The 19,563-nt window shown below is 32.4% G+C and overlaps 2 long non-coding RNA genes across 2 annotated transcripts; one reads left to right on the plus strand and one right to left on the minus strand.

The window, feature by feature from the left end:
• Window positions 1-1,727: 1,727 nt before the first annotated feature.
• On the minus strand, window positions 1,728-9,279 carry LOC148612562 (uncharacterized). Its single transcript, XR_015924425.1, has 3 exons — window positions 9,163-9,279; window positions 3,953-4,100; window positions 1,728-2,968 (listed from the first exon to the last, which is right to left on the minus strand). It is a non-coding gene; the product is annotated as an uncharacterized LOC148612562 (long non-coding RNA).
• Window positions 8,066-16,759, plus strand: LOC148612563 (uncharacterized). Its single transcript, XR_015924426.1, has 4 exons — window positions 8,066-8,134; window positions 9,947-11,001; window positions 11,737-11,765; window positions 12,013-16,759. It is a non-coding gene; the product is annotated as an uncharacterized LOC148612563 (long non-coding RNA).
• Window positions 16,760-19,563: the final 2,804 nt, after the last annotated feature.

The raw sequence follows: 19,563 nt of genomic DNA on the forward strand, positions 1-19,563 counted from the left end.
TGGCTTGAAGCTGACATTATACATCTCGGCGGGGTTGTTGTCTCTTTGACATATTCACTATATCTGTTCTTGCTTATCTATGTTTGTACCATCCTTTTCACCCGAGTTGCTCATTTGCTTTCGTTACTTTGTATATATGATTTTAGTTACTTAATGTTCTTTGTTGTGTATGTCAGGTTCCCATGTCTGGTCTTTGCCCCTAAATTACATTCTTTTGATTAACCTTGGTTCCTTTGATTATTCTTTCATTATTCCTCAGTTTTTTTTTTATTTTACTGAAGTCTTTAGCGAAGTTATGACATTTCTAGGATGTATTTAACGTGAACAAAACTGACATGGGAAAAATATTCACACAGATATAGAAACGAAATAAACACCTAACATCCATGATTTTTTACCTTTAACGGTATATAACCTTGTACCGATGGCACATTTGCCCAAGATAGTCGACACGTTTTCGGACAGAAAACTGTTTTTTATCTGCTTTGTAGGGAAACACTTTTTGGCGATCTGTATCTAAACTTGTTGTGATTGTTTAAATTAGAAAAATGTTGAAAGATTATTCAAGGGAACCAAGATTCTAGCAGAAATAAAAAAAAAAATGTAATCCAGGGACAAAGACCAGACATGGAAAACAGACACACATCACAAAGAACATAAAGTAACTAAAATAATGCATACAAAGTAACAAAAGTAAATGAGCAACTCGGACTCCATTAAAAACTGCTTTTCTAGAAACACCCACCGAGTTGCTCAAGAAAAGTTAAGTCACTGTAATAGATCTGATGTTAACAAGAACTAACAGCATTCGTCATGGCCATTTAGTCAGCAAATAAACATTAAAATAAGCTCAATGAAGATTTGTTTGTATGATGTAATAGACGTGCTTGAATAATTTCATTAATTATCTTGAGATACATGTACGATGAATCACTCCCTGCCTGATTTTTAGACAGACCAATACTTAACCTTTTTGTTCAGCTGCGTATTATCTTGTGTTGAGCTCTTAACGACACAAATCACCATCTGTGGATATCAAACTCGTTGTGTAGGATACACTTGTGATAAACCTTGCCAGTTTGACCCCTTACCGTCGGCACATCATTCTTTTCGCTTTGCTTTTTTAGTTGTCATGATATTTCTTTCGGGTATTATGATGGCATTGTCAACATTTGAGTCACTGTAATGGACTCCTCTATTTTGATTTGAAACATTTGAATAATGTTATCTTAAAATGTTGATCTGATATTCCATTTTAATGTATACCATGATAATGCTCATGCTTAAAAAAACTTTTCTAAATGGATTTTTTGTGGTTGTTACAACTTTTCTTTATGCTTATATCTGGTATGGAATCATACTGATCACTGTCTATCATTAGGTGTTTCATTCATGTTTTAAAAAATGTATTCAATGGTAATTCAACGAAATTATTCTGTGCACAGAAACCTCGATTCTGATGTATAATACTAATTCAATATGTACTACATTATTCAATATTGAGAAAAATGTCCAACTAGGTCGGCTTTCCCTCAATATTTAATAATAAGTCTGGAAGTTGTTTTACAGTCATGAAGATCGACATTAATTATTATAGGGGACTTATACTGAAATTATGCTGTCATATTTTCAGTTTAAGTTTAAAAAAGTTAAAAATAGATTGCATGCTAATAAATAAACAACATATGGTATAAAATGTTTTATATATATGTCAATGATCCGAAAATATAACTACAGCTATCATTTTAAAGATATCATAGTTTAATTGTAATATATCAATATTTAAATTTGGAACAGGCCAATGTTTTTCGTCAGCTGGGGCTAAATTCAATGCTGGACGAAACAGGGAGTAACATCGCTACTTCATTCAATGTGTTCCGTCGCTGAGAAACATTAAATAAGAAATTACTTCATTAAAGTATAAAAAATACTCAATTGGACAAAATTTTTATCAGCTATAACATTAACTGGTAAGATAAGCAATGCGGAGCAAAGTATTACCAAGGAATGAACTATTTTTTAAGTATTCATTGGACGTTTTTCCATTGTATTTTGGTATAATATACATGGTATATTAATAGTTTCTTCTACAGTGGAGATTTTTCTCTCTCAGATTTGTGTTTTCTGATATCCCTAGAACTGCGACTTTTTCTTAGTTGTTTTTTCTTATTTTGTGTAATGTTTATCAATGTTCACTTAATTTAGTCTGTTATATCACAACTCAAACACATCACCATTTGTTTGCATTTAGTTCGTTCCTTCAATCGTCCACAATGTTTAACTTCAGTTGGTATAGTACTGATAATATGATATTCATTAACCTTGATCAGAATGATTTCCTCGAGAAGTCAACAAAAAAGAAACTGTATAGCAGTTTACAAAATGTCTCCATGAACTTTACAGGGTCAATATAGTATGTACAAGTCTGATTATTGTCAGATGGAATAGTAATAGATAAGACATGTAAGACCTTTTTGCCGTACCTATTTTCGAATATCTCGTTATTCGGAACTTCTTCGTGATAAGCTTTGGAACAGTGTTATTTTATTACTTTGAAGTCGGTGGCAGACGACGGAGTTTTTAATTCATTTAGTATATATTAAAGTTAATAACACCTGTGGTAGATATAACAAACCGAAGATATAATTCTATGTCTCGATAGCCTGATCCGTAGTATAAAAGTTTGAAATCCTTATTCACAATTCTATTTTAAGATTGTTTTATTTTATATGTCCATATGACTCTATGTGTGCTAACAAATGAAATAGATAAATAATTTAAATATTGAAATATTTTACGTTAACGAATATTCACAGCTGTCAGTAATTTCGACCTTCTACTATTGTTTCTTCAATTACAAACTGTTTGAATCGTTATTTGCGGTTAAAAATAGGCGTAGCTTCTTCATCTAGGAGCATCTTCTGAATAGGTAACTTGTCTTGACACAACACTGTCATTCTGTCAAAGTCTGAAATAAAAACAAATATAATGATAATAGGTATGGTGTATATGTCAAGGAAACAATCCCACTGGAAAATGTAAGCAACCTACACTACCAACAAAAACGTGATTTCATTGTTCACACACACACACACACACACACACACACACACACACACACACACACACACACACATGTGGCTATTTGAGACTAAAATATATATACTTGACAATATTACACATAGGTTCACTTTTCTTGAAATTTCATTATTGTTCAAGAATAAGAGTCTATTTCATTCGTAAATTACTTCTTGATATTTGATACACAATAATATAATTCAGGATTTTTTCCCCATTTTGAACTTTCATATAGTCACTTTCCCTGACATTAGAAACTTATATATTTAAATATTAGTTTACCAGTGGGGATAATTTGATTATCTTTTAATGGTTTAGTGAGTATGTAAGGTATTCAACACACAAAGCGCAATCCATATGCACCAAGAGAACCAATTTGTTCCACCTGTCATAATTTTCCCTTTCCTCTTTTGTATATCCCGGACTTGGCTTTTTATGAGCAGCTCCGCGGGTGTTTCTATAAAAGCAGAAAACGCTTAACCTACCAGTGTATCTGGTCCATGCTCCCAGTTTATAGTGGAGTCCGAGTTGCTTTGTACGTATTATTTCGGTTATTTTAATGTTCTTTGTTGTGTTTGTCTGTTTTCCATGTCTGGCCTTTGGCCATCCCTAAATTGCATTCTTTTGTTTACTGTTTTTCATAAAATTTCTTTTATCAGTTGTGTTAGATTAACAAAATATAATGGAAGGTGAAATCATTTCAATGAATAATATCCGGGCATGATTGCTAGTGGTTTTGATGTTTCACATTGTCATGTGCGAATTAATCTATTTATATTAGAACTGGATTCATGCCATATATAATTTTCGAGATGTTGCAAGTCATATTAATTAAATAACTAATAATAATTATTTTTCGTCATTTAGTGCATACCTGCAATGATTCTGGAATGTTCTAAATATTTAACAAGCTGTCCAACTGCTGAACTAGAATTGGCATCTTTTGATACCGGTATAGTCTTCCCTAGATAAAACTCCGGAAAAGTATTTCCCGATTTTGGGATAGGATCCAGAAAGTAAGCCTGCAATTTTATTTCAGAATTCAAATATTAGTGATGAAATTAATATAACATTTCTTTCACATAACTTATATACTTACTGACCCCGTGCGGGTCCGGGTGTCAAAAGAATAGACCCGCAGCAGCGCTAAGCTTGTCGTGAACGGCGACTTAATAGTGCTCAGAACCCTGGCCGGGGGCTAGGGCGCTCTACCCACAGAGCAACTTGGTTGTGTGTACCAGGTGGTGGAATGGGGTACCACTGTCGTATTACATGCTTGGGCTGTAAGGCTATAATACGGAAAATCTGACCACAAACCATAGTGGTGCATCGTGTTGGGAAAGATGCCACGTTCCTCGCACGTTAAAATTTTTTTCTGTGGTACCCTCCCGGAGTAGGAACCATAGGGATCCGCCACATAAGGCTAAACTGCCTGACCCTACCCACCTCTGCCTATTTCCAGTGGCAATCAAAATTTGTCGACCCAATTATCCTTGTGTCCCAACCCATTTTTCATTTCATTATCATTTCATTTTCATTTTATCATTGATTTAATATTTGCCTGAACATAGCTGAAATATTGCTGCTCGGGTAACAATCAATCAATTATATGCTTACTGTCTTAAAAAAAATCCTTGACAATTACTTGACTTACAGATCAAACTTCAGGGTATACTAGTGGAATGGTCTAACATAAAAAAGGATGTTTATCAGAGGTCCATATTAGGTATCTTATTAGTTAACAGACACAAAACAATAATTTAGACTTGATAGAAGCATGGTAAACTTTATAATTATGCCAATGACAACACTCTGGTGTCAATTTTGAAAAATCGGAATAAGTAAGTAAGTAAGTGATTATTTTTCATAGTGACCTATGTCAGTATACATGATAGCTTTTTTACATTATTAAGTATGTTTTAAACACTCGGCCCCTTGGACCTATACATCTGCGTATCTTTTGATATAGAAACAATACGGTAATTGACATCTTTAACGTAATAACAAAAAAAAAAAAAAAAAAAAAAAATGGAATTTGAATATAGAAATATTTAAAAAAAAAAAGCGTTATCAATTATTTGTATATGTGAGAACGTCTTAAATTGAAAGCTCAAACAATAAACTTTGCATTAAAAGGTTAGTCTTTGCAATAGTGTGATGAATGTATATTATAGAAAAAAGTGCCATACTCATGGAATTTCTAGTTTTATTAAAAGTTAAAGGTTATTGTTGTAGGGTAGAATACCTTTGAATTTAACACGATTTTTAATTTATCTGCTGTAATTACTTTAAATGAAATTTTTAAACTAATAAGTGTTTATACTGATATTTTAAACACTTTTGTATTTAAAAACCTTACTAAAATTTATTTCAAGAGAATACGTCAATACTTCATACTTTGGAATCCATCCAGAAAACAACACTGCATGTAATTTTATTCCATGGGATTGAATTTAATTTTTTATTAAATACTATTCCAAACTATGAGAAGTTAGACGATATGTGATTATATATATTCGTATACTTGGGATAAAAGATTCATTAATAGGAAAAGAGAACTTATATCTTTGTAAGCAAAACTGAACTTCACTTTGAAATGAACTGAAAAATAGAATAAATGATAAAGTATCAAAGTAAAACATAAAATTGCAATATTTTCAATTTTGAATGTTTTACTTAAGTTTTTTTTTCAGTCAGTTCGCGTTTATAACCTATGCATATGTATAGACAAATACAGAGTGAAAGTGCTAAACTCATTTCAGCTATGTTTTTCCTTAACTTTTGCTGAACATACTTGTGTTCTTTCTTAAGTATTCTTACAAGTATTTGAATTATATAGCATTTTTCGGACAGCACACTTCAAGATAGAGAAATTATTTGAATTCACAAATGACTCAAAATTATAACTGTTGTCGTATAGCTTAATAAATCGACTTTGTTTTTATGATATATTAAGATTTATTTTTGTTCAGTAATCAAGGGAACCAAGGTTACAGCGGTAATCAAAAAATGTAATCCAGGGACAAAGACCAGATATGGAAAACAGATATACACAACACAGAACATAAAGTAACTAATATCATACATAAAAGTAACAAAAACAAACGAGCTATTCGGACTGGAGAGGAATGGAAAAAAGTAATCTAGCTGATAAAATTTATACTTATCCACTCCCACAAAACCATTCTAATAGATTATATTTAATTTGATAAATTATTTACCCAATTACTTAGGTTAAACAATGACGTAGTTAAAATTTTGCAAACTATACTTTTATTGAAATGTCTTTTAACGACAAGGACGTTTAATATTGCAGAAATTAAGATGGCGTCGTTTTTTTCACCTATTTCAGTACAAATGGCGGCAACTACTATCGGAAGTAGTTCGAAAATAAGTCAACCTAATGTGGCGGAATCTTCCATTGTGGAAAAAAATAAAGTATAAAAAAATGTCTTGACAAAAACAAATGAATATTTTTAATCTGGACCACACGCGGAAGGAGGAAAGAACGAGCAGATGCATAGGGCAGAGGCAAACAGATAGGTCTGTATATACTTTATGTACTATGAAGATATTAAGAATCTAACATCTGTACGAGTGCAAAACAGGAAAATCGCAGACACTTGATTGTAAAACTAATATAAACAAACTGCAAGAAAGAATCAATCATCCGTTGTTCTCGTGATTTGGCTTTGGTCATGTGACATTATTACCGATGTAAATAGTTGTAACTTTCATTTTGAGCTTGCCGCGGTGTTTAACGTTAAATGTTCGAGTCTCAATATGTTACATCAGTTCAGTTTATTTCAAAACGAGTTTTACCCAGACCGAGTTGATATCATAACATCTGAGTGGATATCCTTGCTCTGATTCATTTTGAACTGAGTATTTAAGCGAGTGCACGGCGCAGTTTATCGCTTCTTCTACAGATAGCCAGTTCCGGTGTGTTTATAATCAATGCCTTTACATTGATTATAGTTAACTCTGGATGCACCGTCTTCGAGGATGTCCACAGCTGAGCGATTTTGCATGATCCTGATCGAAGATGTAACGCCTTTAAATTTTTTAAACGATGTTTTGTGATCAAGGGGAAACAACCGAACAATAATTAGCATTAATTGATAATTAAACTCTACGACAACCGTAATGACTTTTCATTCAGAATTGTCAACTTTCCTTTCATCTGTGGCAACATCCCCTCCGCACCAGCGTATAGAGTGTTCATATCTCATACGTTATGCCAGAGCTTGCCGAAACTACGCAGACTTTTTGTATCGCGCTAGAACTATAACAAATATACTTCTTGAACCGGGTTATGCTGCCACAAGACTGAAGTCATCACTACAGAAGTTTTATGGTCTTCATCATTAACTCGTGGATCGTTATAGTGTATCCATCTGCACCATGAAATCTGATTTACTCAACGGGTCATAGTTTTTCTTTCCTCGTTTGTCTACCCCGATTTTGACTTTATGAGCAACTCGGTGGATGTTTCTAGAATAGCAGAGGACGCTTAACCTATCGGTGCACCTGGTCCATGCTCCCAGTTTTAAGTGGAGTCCGAGTTGCTCACTTGCTTTTGTTACTTTGTATTTATGATTTTAGTTACTTTGTGCACTTTGTTGTGTATGTCTGCTTTCCATGTCTGGTCTCTGTCCCTGGATTACATTCTTTTAATTACCGCTATAACTTTGGTTCCCTTGATTACACTTTGACAGATACTATAACACATACTGATTTTAGGCGCACCGAATGCCTCAACTATCATTACTGGTGTTCCTGACTACCGAATGCCAATATACCATTCAAGCATTATACTTAGGTCTTTATTTTGTTAACTCCACACATATACGCCAAGGTTTGAATTATTCATTGAATTTAAAATTCTAACATCATGACGATAAATTCAATACTAGTTCTAATAATGGTATTGACTGTCAGAACATTTAAAATCCAACACAAAAGTCTCATATCACAACTTAGATGAAGCATATTTGTACATTGCTATACACTGGGTATGAAACAATTGATATAATTGATATAGGAACTTATTAAGGTAAGCCAAAATGAACCTCCTATGACACAAGTTAGAAATTAGCTAAAATATTTTTTTACATTTTCAATGAATTTCCAAATTAAGTTTTTTTTTATATGTAAGCATTCGTCATGTTTTCCAGTTTTTATGTATGAAATATATGTTAACAGAAATACAGATTTAAATGAAGTCACTCGGTAGAGTGAAAGCGCAAAATTCGTTTCTCTTAAAATTTTTCCCTAATTCCATTGCATGTTTGTGAACATCTTAAAAATTATAAATGCACTACTTGACAATTTCTATGAGCGTGAATGAGTACTATGAAACAACTCTAATGATGAAGTCATAGTTGCATTTGCATTTATTTTCATAATATTTGAATTGATAATTATTCGCTGACTTTAATACAATAATAGGTTAGGATAAAACTATCAAAACAAAATTCTCCCAGGTAGTTTATTGTAAAGTAACTGCAAATTATATGTCTTGAAATATAGCTATATGAAAGGTTTTGTTAGATATACTTTGTCTTATTAGTAAATATTTCAGGAGTTTTTTTTTCACTTGACAACATAAGATAATCAAATTTATAATAATTGACTAATGATAGTTTGAATTCAATCTGACGAAATACTGACATAATAACTTAAGTTAGATCATAACGAAATTAAAAATATATATATATATCGTAACCTTATTACAATTAAAAATTATTTATAAAATCAATATCAATGACGTGTAAAAATGGCGACCGGAAACGAGATGTATGCCTACCCAACCCACTTATGTTTATTTATCAAAGGCCGGTTCATTATTTGTTATTTTTTTAAATTAAATTTCTTCATTTCTATCCTTTGAACCAAGTAAGTCTTGAATACAGAAATTACAGATTATTGTAGTAACCTCTTTTGATTGTAAGCAAAGATGGTGTACAAGGCACAAGCCATGCAAATGATTGTAAACAGCTCAGTTCGTCACGACAAACATCACATACATATACAAATAAAAGCGAAAATGTAAAAAAGTAATGAACAAACACAAACACTCACCATCTTTAGGAGGGACAGCATGATTTTGTTTTTGCTTTTATCAAATTTACCTCGTAGGATTACAATAACCGGTCGCCATCTTAAAACAGATAGGTTACAAAGTGATAATTCGGTAAAAAGTTTCTTTATCACCAAAAACATTGAAAGTATGCTATTTTATGAGAGTCGTAACTAGAAGACTCAGAATTGAAGGCCAAATAGTGCCGTTACGTGGCAATTCTATGCAGTTGGCTAACAAAAAGCTAAAGAAGCATGCATTGACTAAACTCCCATTTTACTCCTTTTCATGTACCCATCCCCGACAATATATAGATCAGTTTCATAATATAATTAATGCATGGTAAATCAAAATAATGTTCATATATATCAGTTTCAGAATTTTATAAAACAAGAAATTTGTTGAGTCGCTAATTGTGACCCAAATAATTCATTGACTTTCATAGGTAACTGTTATGCATCAATAAATACATTTACTAACGAATACTTTAATTATACATTCAAAAATCTCAGAAACATTTTTTAATGAACAATATTTTTGAATTGTTTCCATTATGTTATGACTTTGGTAAATTTTGGCTGCATGATAACAATGCCTTAGAGACGTTAAGCGATGATTTATGTATACTGTCTAACTGTGATTTTTGTCATAATTATAATGTATATACTTTTTGTGGAAGAATGTTTAGGTTTATACCATACTAGCCACAATATGTATTCCAGGAGATACAAGATATTACCAAGTTGTCTCCGAAACATGACAGCATTTTGCTTCATATTTTGCTAGATAACAATTGATGATTGAAACAGGTTTTCTGGTAAAGAATGTTGAGCAAATTGCTGTTTCTCGTCAAGAATAATGGTGGGAGAAAATTGCAGGAGTTGGTGAATAATGTGAAAGACATTTTGTTCGGAAGTTCACTGAAATATCAGTATGTTACTAATAAATCTAACAAGGCTGTTGAGAAAATGATTAATTTCGAATTTGGAGCCTAAGGCATATGAAATAATAAGTTCTTAGACTTTATTATCAGCATCAGTATTACTTTTCGTAATATTATTCAGACTATAGAAAAAGAACGGATATGGTGACAGTCAAAAAATGCGCTAACGTATAACCTACATACAAAATAGAAAATACTTTCAGAGATCACCAAAAAGTCTACAATAAGTGTAGACACACCTCTTAGTAAACCCTGGAAGGCTCCGACACCAACAAGACGTCTTATATACGTCTACAAGTTCTACTTATCAACTTCATTAAAATTGTGTCAGAAGCATGCACTGTGTATTTGTCAAACTTGACGACTTGATGTATAGTAAAAGGAAAATTGTTTCTTGATTTTTCCGTTACATGTACTAGTTCATCATGTATACAAAATATACACAGTCATTACTGTGGTTGACAATGAACTTTACAATAGCATAACCATGCATTGCAAGGTATGTTTCTTAACAAGTTTGCTACATTGGGTCTTATTTGTTTTACTGAGAATGTACCTTTGTTTCCTCGGTAACATGTGTTATCTGACAAATATATACACCTATTTTCGTTTTACGTAGTATTTTAAGTCTTATTTCTTATTGTCGATAAAACAGATACCGATAATGAAGACCTATTATCTAGTAACGCAACAATATTATCATTTGTCATTTCATTTATTGACAATGCCAAATGAAAATACCAAATATGGAACCCACTCAGAAAAAAAGAAGTAATGTAGACCTCATACCACACTAAAGAAGAAGAAAACCATAAAAGCAGAATTTGCAAGTGTCGGGATTCAGCTGGGCAGACCAAGTAGATAAAAAACGATTGAGACGAATAGAGACAAATAATAGGTTTGTATGTACTTTATGACCGAGCAGGGATAAAACAAATTAGTGAATAATTGTGGACTGCCATTAGTTTTCTAATGCAAGAATATTGATATTTATATCTTACAAATGCTTTAGCCTGTCTTCCTAATGTTTCCTATTTGGAGGATAGAAAAAAATACTCTGTTTAGCACCAAATGCAGATAGTCGTTTGGCATTGAATCATGTCTACTTTTTAATCAAGGAAAATAAGAGTAGTTGAAAGCTTAGTTATATATATTATAGTTATGTACAGCAGGTAGCTTTATTTCTAAATAGGAAATTTTGTTTTTAAACTTATTAAAAGGTATAGAAGTACCAAACAAGGAACTGTCAATATTTTCATGTTTTCCCCTATAAACTAAACGTTGAATACACCCTTAACAATTTATAATTTTCAGCGTTAGTAACTCAAAAAAGGAGAGTAAAACTTGAAGTTTAGTTCATCAGATTAGACTGATATAATATAAGTTACAAGTGAAAATAAAAAAAAATTGATACATTACAATAATAACAATATATAACGATTCAAACATGCCATAACTCACATTTATTAAATACCCCGGCCCTTTATGTGAAAGAAAATATACATAATTTTATATAATTTATGTCAACAAATGTCATGTTAAAAAAGCCCCCATCCATTTCCAAGAATGCATCACTAAATTCAAGGTTGATATAGAGATTTAAAATTCAAAATTGTTTCAATTTTACTTTCAGAAAGAGAGATCAGCTTATGAAATGACATAGTAAGTTTTCTGATGATGAGAAAAATGCAATAAAATAAAGGAAGTACATACATGTGAACTTTTTTGTTGAAATAGTGAGTGATGAACAACGTGTTTAGAAAACATTAACCAGTAAATACTGGTGTTTTTATAAAATATACATTTAGCAGCTGATGGAGGTAAAAAGAAAAAAGGGTATGTCACTTAAAACTTAAAAAAATGATTTGGTAAACCCATTGTAATTAGAATAACTTTGTCAATATTGTAGACGAATGTTCATAAATACAAGGGACGAAAGCAGTTTACGGTCAAAGGCATGATTACTGAATAAAAGAATTTTTCGATAGTACATCATTTGAACCATCAGGTGAGGGTTGTTTTAGTACATCATTTGAACCATCAGGTGAGGGTTGTTTTAGTACATCATTTGAACCATCAGGTGAGTTGTTTTAGTACATCATTTGAACCATCAGGTGAGTTGTTTTAGTACATCATTTGAACCATCAGGTGAGGGTTGTTTTAGTACATCATTTGAACCATCAGGTGAGTTGTTTTAGTACATTATTTGAACCATCAGGTGAGTGAGTTGTTTGACCAAATGATGTTAAAGTAAGTTATCATACATTCAATAACTAAATTGAAGTAAAAAGAAAAGAAAGAAAAAAGAACCAAACTGCCAAAATAACCCAGGTAAAGTTATGGAATTGTCATATGAAATTACATGGATTTTAGTACACATATATTCGATAAGAAGGAAAAAAGTGACGAGACAAACCAATACAAAATCTAGCTGTACACATCATGATTCTGCAACGTAGTGCAGAGAATTATTATATAAAATATCAATACAAATGTTTATTCAGTTTTTATACTGTATTTATTTTATATCAGCACAGTACACAAATCAAATTATTTATAATGTCATGCACTTACATAATTTATATTGCAAATACAGGGGTGATATCTCGTAAGATCAATATTCAATACTCAAATATTGATAAGGAATCTGAAAAAAAGAACTTTGAATCTGCATTTTTATAACATTGTGGTATCAAAACAAAGAGACAATTTTTTAATTATTTTGTTTTATATAAGTTACATTTGTTCTAAATGAAGTATTTCCTGATTTTATGTTAAACCAAATATGTAAACAATACAAAATATCATAAATATACTTATTATTCAGAAAAACTTTAAACCAGGAAAAGAGTCAAAGAAAAAAATGAGCAACCAAGATACCATTTTTAACTGGGAGAACAAACAAGGCACACATGAAGGGTAAGCACCCTCTGCTCTCACAGATACAGTCGCCTTGTTTGATAAATTACTGTGGGAAGAGTTTTGGATAATGACCCGGTAAGATCCCTTTGGTGATAAAACATATGTATCTATTTGGTTCTAAAAGTTGTCTTTTAATTTGTCAATATTATTCATAGAAAGGTTTTTATTGTTATTGCTCTTTATAGATGGAAGATGCCAACGAAAGACGTGTCAAACAATATTGTTACAAATATCTCTTAGTTATTAGTTGATAAAATATTTACATGTTTTTCTTGTATGGTATTATCTTTTATAAGTCAAGGGGAGGTAATTATTAAATATGTAGCATAACTTAATATGATATATATGCTTTCTTCCAATGAAAGAACAATCAGTTTCTGTTTTAAAAGGGCCTTTAACCTTATTCAGAAATTATTTTTAATATGCTAGTTAATATCAATCTGGAAAACCAAAGAAAAGCTGTCATCGAAATAAGTTAAATGTTATAAAGGCCTTTTCAATTTATGCCTAACTGTGGGCTTTTTTAACAAGTGATATCTAGATCTATAACATACTTGTCACAATGTATATTTCAGGAAATACAATAGTTGACCAAGCTGTTTCACAAAACCTGACAGCATTTTGCTTCATGTTTTGCTATAACACTTGGCAATTGATACATGTTTTCTGGTAAACTGTGTTGTTTTTTCTGATGAAAGATAATGGTAGGAAAAAACTGCTTGGTAAGAAAATATAAATGCATTTTGTTGTTAAGTACAATATATAGTATGTTATATAAGTGTGTTACTAGTAAGGCCAACGAGGGTGTTTATATAATGAATAATTTCGACTTTGAAGTCTAAGGTTTGTAAAATAAAACCAATTTTCTAGAGTTTGTAATCAGCATCAGTATTACACTTTGTAATATTCTTCAGACTAGGTATCTTATATACGTGTACACGTTTTAATTATCTTCATAGATTTGTCAGACTTAAAGACCTGATGCATGGTACCAGGAACATTGTTTCTTGACCTTTTAGCTACTAGTTTATCATTTATACCAAATAGTCAGTCAATACTGATGTTTTGAATAGTAGAACAATGCATAGCAATGTGGTACGTCTCTTTAAAAGTGTGCTACATTGAGTCTTATTTGTTATACTGAGAATGACACACATTGTATCTTTTATAGAATTGCAAGATGTGTTTCCAAACACATAAATACAGTCATATTTGTTTTATTTCGTTTGCTTTTATATTGTTACTTGTAATCTATTACTGCAGTGTTTCACATCAACATTAAAGTCTTGAATTTTTCAACATTACTACAAAGAGTCATTTTAAATGTAACTAAAGAATTTGTCTTTTTAATTTTGTTTCTAATTTCTGATAAAAGAGATTTTGGTAATGAAACACTATCAAAAGAAATCCTTCTTGCATTGTAAACGATACTAAAACGGCGGTATTTTACATGGCAATTCCATGTATTGACAATACTAAATGAAATATGGACCCAACTCGGAAAAGGTACAAATTGACTCAATTGCAGGGGAGAACGAGCAGAAGACAAAAGACAAACGTAAATAAATAGATAGGTCTGTAGGTACTTTATATCTTATTAAGATATTAAGAATCTAACACCTGTACAAGATAGGGAAATCTCAGACACCCGGGTTAAGATTTTATCGTTCCGTATCCAGGCCTCGCTCAGGTAGAGAAATATTACCTCCTACCCAAGGGTACATCATCTTGCACGAGAAAGCGGGTGTTTGAATTTCACTTGTTTTTCGATAAAATGAATTGAAATGACCTGTATTTAACAGCTGATCATTACGTATTAAGCAAGTGATTCGTTACGACCAGGTGTAACATTTAGGTCATTTTGAAGAAATGTGAAGTTGGTTACCTATTCGACATTCGTTTGATGTTCGTTTGATATTCATTTGACATTCAATTGACATTAACTTCAATTTCATTAAGTTAAATTTCGATATAAAAAGTAATTTCATATTTAAGACATGGCAGTCGTGGCGATTTTGACACAAAACTTGCATATTTATATTTTCATCGACTTTTACCCCCCCCTTAAACCGAAGTGTATCATACAACCACTGTATATGGGTAGTAGTGCTCTAATAGGAGAACAATCTACAGCCAATTGATACTCGATTGATAGAGATTGAAGTATCTCACCGGGTCTCAAATGTTGGAGGTCGGGGCGATTTTGACACAAAACTGGCATATTTATATTTGCAACGACTTTTATCCTCCTTACCCCGAAATTTATTAAACAACCACTATATAGGAGTTGTAGTGCTCTAATAGGGCAAAATTCAACAGCCAATTGATACTCGATTTCTAGAGATTGAAGTCCCTCACCCGGGCTCAAATGTTGGCGGTCGGGCGATTTTGACACAAAACTGGCATATTTATATTTGCAACGACTTGTAACCCCCTTTATCCCAAGTATATCAAACAGCCACTAAATAGGGGTTGTAGCGCTGGTATAGGGCAACAATCAACTGCCCATCGATATTCGATTTCTAGAAATTGAAGTATCTCACCGGAGCTCAAGTTTTGGCGGTGGGGGCGATTTTGACACAAAATTTGCATACTTACATTTGCAACGACTTTTACCCTCCTTAGCCCAAGTCTATCAAACAACCACTATATAGGAGTTGTAGTGCTCTAGTAGGGCAACAATTGACAGCCAAATGATACCCGATTGCTAGAGACTGAAGTATCTCACCGGGGCTCAAATGTTGGCGGTCGGGCGATTTTGACACAATACTTGCATATTTATATTTGCAACGACTTTTAACCTCCTTTACCCGAAGTGTATCAATCAACCACTATATAGGAGTTGTATTGCTCTAATAGGGCAACAATTGACAGCCAATTGATACTCGATTCCTAGAGACTGAAGTATCTCACCGGAGCTCAAGTGTTGGCGGTCGGGGCGATTTTGACACAAAACTGGCATATTTATATTTGCAACGACTTTTAACCCCCTTTATCCCAAGTGTATCAAACAGCCAATAAATAGGGGTTGTAGTGCTCGTATAGGGCAACAATCGACAGCCCATCGATATTCCATTTCTAGAGATTGAAGTATCTCACCGGAGCTCAAGTGTTGGCGGTCGGGGCGATTTTGACACAAAACTGGCATATTTAAATTTGCAACGACTTTTAACCTCCTTACCCATGTGTATCAAACAACCACTATATAGGAGTTGTAGGGCTCGAATAGGGTAACAATGGACACCAATTGATACTCGATTGCGAGGGATTGAAGTCTCTTACCGGGGCTCAAATGTTTGGCGGTGGGGGCGATTTTGACACGAACGTTGCATATTTATATTTGCAACGACCTTTACCCCCCACCCCTTAACCCGAAGTGTTTCAAACAACCACTATATAGGAGTTGTAGTGCTTGAATAGGGCAACAATCGACAGCCAATCGACACTCGATTACTAGAGACTGACGTTTCTCAGCGGGGCTCAAATGTTGGCGTTCGGGGCGATTTTGACTCAAAATGTGCATATTTATATTTGCAACAACTTTAAACACCGATTACCCGAAGTGTATCGAACAGCCAATATATAGGGGTTGTAGTGCTTGAATGGGGCAACAATCAACAGCCAATTGATACTCGATTCCTAGAGACTGAAGTCTTTCACCGGGTCTCAAATTTTGGCGGTCGGGGCGATTTTGACACGAAACTTGCATACACTACCAGGAATTTAACTACAGATTTTATGTACTTTTAATGCCGATATAAAATCAGTTCTTTCGAATAACATTTTAGTAAGGAATTTCTTCCGGTAATTTCAGTACTTACCTTTTTTTGTCATTTTACAGTACTTTGAATTTTATTCATTTCTCAGTACTGAAAATATCAGTCATTTTTCAATACTGTGGTTTTCTGTCGTTCCTTAGTACTTTTTCATTTCAAAGAAAACTATAATATTTACTGATTTTTATTTCACCTCTCATGAGTATGCGTTCATTGAATGTGCGGCCCAAACTCCAAACATCTTTTTAAGATTAGTTTTGGAGATGTTTTGTTCTGGTTTCCTTCCATTTTATATCGATTTTGCATGGTTAAATGCATTTTAAATTGTGTAAGTTGTATGAGTTTTCATTTGTTCAAATATGAACACATCATAATGAAACTTGGTACATGTACATATAAAATTAAAAGCAGAATGTGTTATGCAACAATTCTTGATTGTTTTCTGTAACCATTTTTTTTATACAGTACAGAAATGACACATTTAAATGAACGACTTTTTTTTATTTTGAAAAAGCATCAATTTTTAACGTTTAAATATGAATAATCAATATCATGTTTAATCGTTTATTTACTATATATTAAACATCAACAACTTACAATACATTTAGTTTTTTCCTATTATATATAAAAGAAGAGAAATATTATAAATTAATACAGGAAGTATATTCATACACACCAGTAATAACTGGAAAGACTACAAAGACTGTAATGCATGTGAATATAAAAAGTCTGCGTAGTTACGGCAAGCTTTGGCATAACGTATGAGTTGTGATATGAACACTCCATACGCAGGTGATGAAGTGATCTTGTTACAGATGAAGGGAAAATTGAAATTGACAATATGGGATGAAACGTCATCGCGTTTTTCGTAGTGTTTGGTCGATAGTTTTCCTTTACCATCGATCTTTAAGTGTAGGACAAAATATAAAACTGACTTCAGTCTATAGTATCCTTTATCTCAAGTTCTTTCGGGTAGATGCGATGTATCAAAAACTAAGACTGATATACCTTTCTTATACGAAGTACATATGTTTTTATTTCGTAAAGCTTGCAAGATCTATTTTGCAAATAAGACAAAATTCTATTATTTTGACTATTTTTAAGAAAGATGTTCTCCTTTAAACTGCAATGAAAATAGGTGTCATTTTCAGTTAGAAATATCATTTTTTTTTATCTGTAATGATTTCGTGGTTCATTGTTATAGTTTGTATATAAAAGATATAGACAAGTCAGTTTTCTCTAAAAAATCAGAATATAGTTCAGATTATAGGCTAAAATATATTTGCTATGTTTTATTTGTTTTTGTTTTTGTTATTTCGTTATTTTTTATTTCTGGACAAAACATGACTTACTCGATGTATTTATATTTAGAAAAAACAGTGGACGTTCCTACCGGTCTACATGGTCCATAAGCTCAGGTAAAAAATCTTCCGTTTCATGTAAGTGGTTCTATCTTCTTCAAGTTGGTACAAATTGCTTGGTATGTTTTTGAAGTCTGTGTTTGTCCGTAGAAGCTCTTAAATCACCTTCACCATAAATACTCTAGATCATATTAATGTTATATTTGAGAAAGGGCTTTTATGTTATAATATAGTAACAAAGATGTTTCAATTTGTTGTTTATACCCAAAAAAAAATTGTAATTAAAAACGATAGTAAATGACTGTTTCTTGTTCTTTCCCTATTATTTAAAATAAAATGTTCCTCCCATTTTGTTAGTACTATCAATTCTGTACATGTCACTATGAGTGTGATTTTGACTTTGCACGAGAAGATATCAACTCATTAAAATTGTAGATCAAATGGATGAAATATATTATAGCCGAAGAATTCAATGGAGAGCTATAGGTGCCTCCAAACGTGATTGCTGGAATGAAGAACACTAATTATCAGTTTATTTAATAGTTGTTTATTCTGTCAGTTAAGTCAATTATACATGGAATCTGTTTCTTCTGACTTTGCCTTAATGGTATAAAACAGTTTACATTTAGTTTAGCTTAAAACGCTATTAATAATTTACTGAAAATGATCTTTAAATTTTTTGGTGAAAATTAGGTATATTATAATATTATAAATAGAATATTTTTGAAACCGTGCTCCTAGAGAGATATCTTCATATAAATTTGGCTTAGCCGGGTTCGCACGAGGTAAAAATGTTCAGCATTATGAGATCTGTGAGCAAACTTTCTTATTAATCTGTTATGCAATGTTTGAGTTATTGTCCATTAAAACTATGTTTAATGTTATAACTTCAAAAAATAGAAACTACTGGACAGACTCTAATGAAAATTAATTTGATTGTTCTTTAGTTAACAGCGTTAGAATATATATATAAAGGTCTGAAAAATTCCCAACGATGTTAGAACTGTCAAATTTGCGATGCAAACTTTTGGTCGAACTCGTACCGCTGTGACATCTATGGTAACACCGCCTGCACAAAGTCCAGCGCCCTAGAACACTCGACCAACAAGGCTATATAAAAATATAGCTTTCGCTGTCCGGGTCATTCTCCTCGTAGGATTAATCTAGGGCTGTAACTTAGTACACGATGTACTAAGTGCGGGACAATTCATTTAGATGTTATTATGTATGATAGAGGATCAAATTAATGATGCATGTCACAACAAATCAATATTATACAAACGTCTCAGAATGTGACGATTCTATTCGCTACTCTACTCCATCGGATCAAATTGATACAGGGAAGATAATGTAAAAGAGTAATCAAGGGAACCAAGGTTATAGCGGTAATCGAAAGAATAT

The sequence above is a fragment of the Perna viridis genome, chromosome 7 (assembly GCF_037379345.1).
Source record: "Perna viridis isolate PV_CMFRI_1.1 ecotype Kerala chromosome 7, ASM3737934v1, whole genome shotgun sequence".
NCBI classification, from domain to species: domain Eukaryota; kingdom Metazoa; phylum Mollusca; class Bivalvia; order Mytilida; family Mytilidae; genus Perna; species Perna viridis.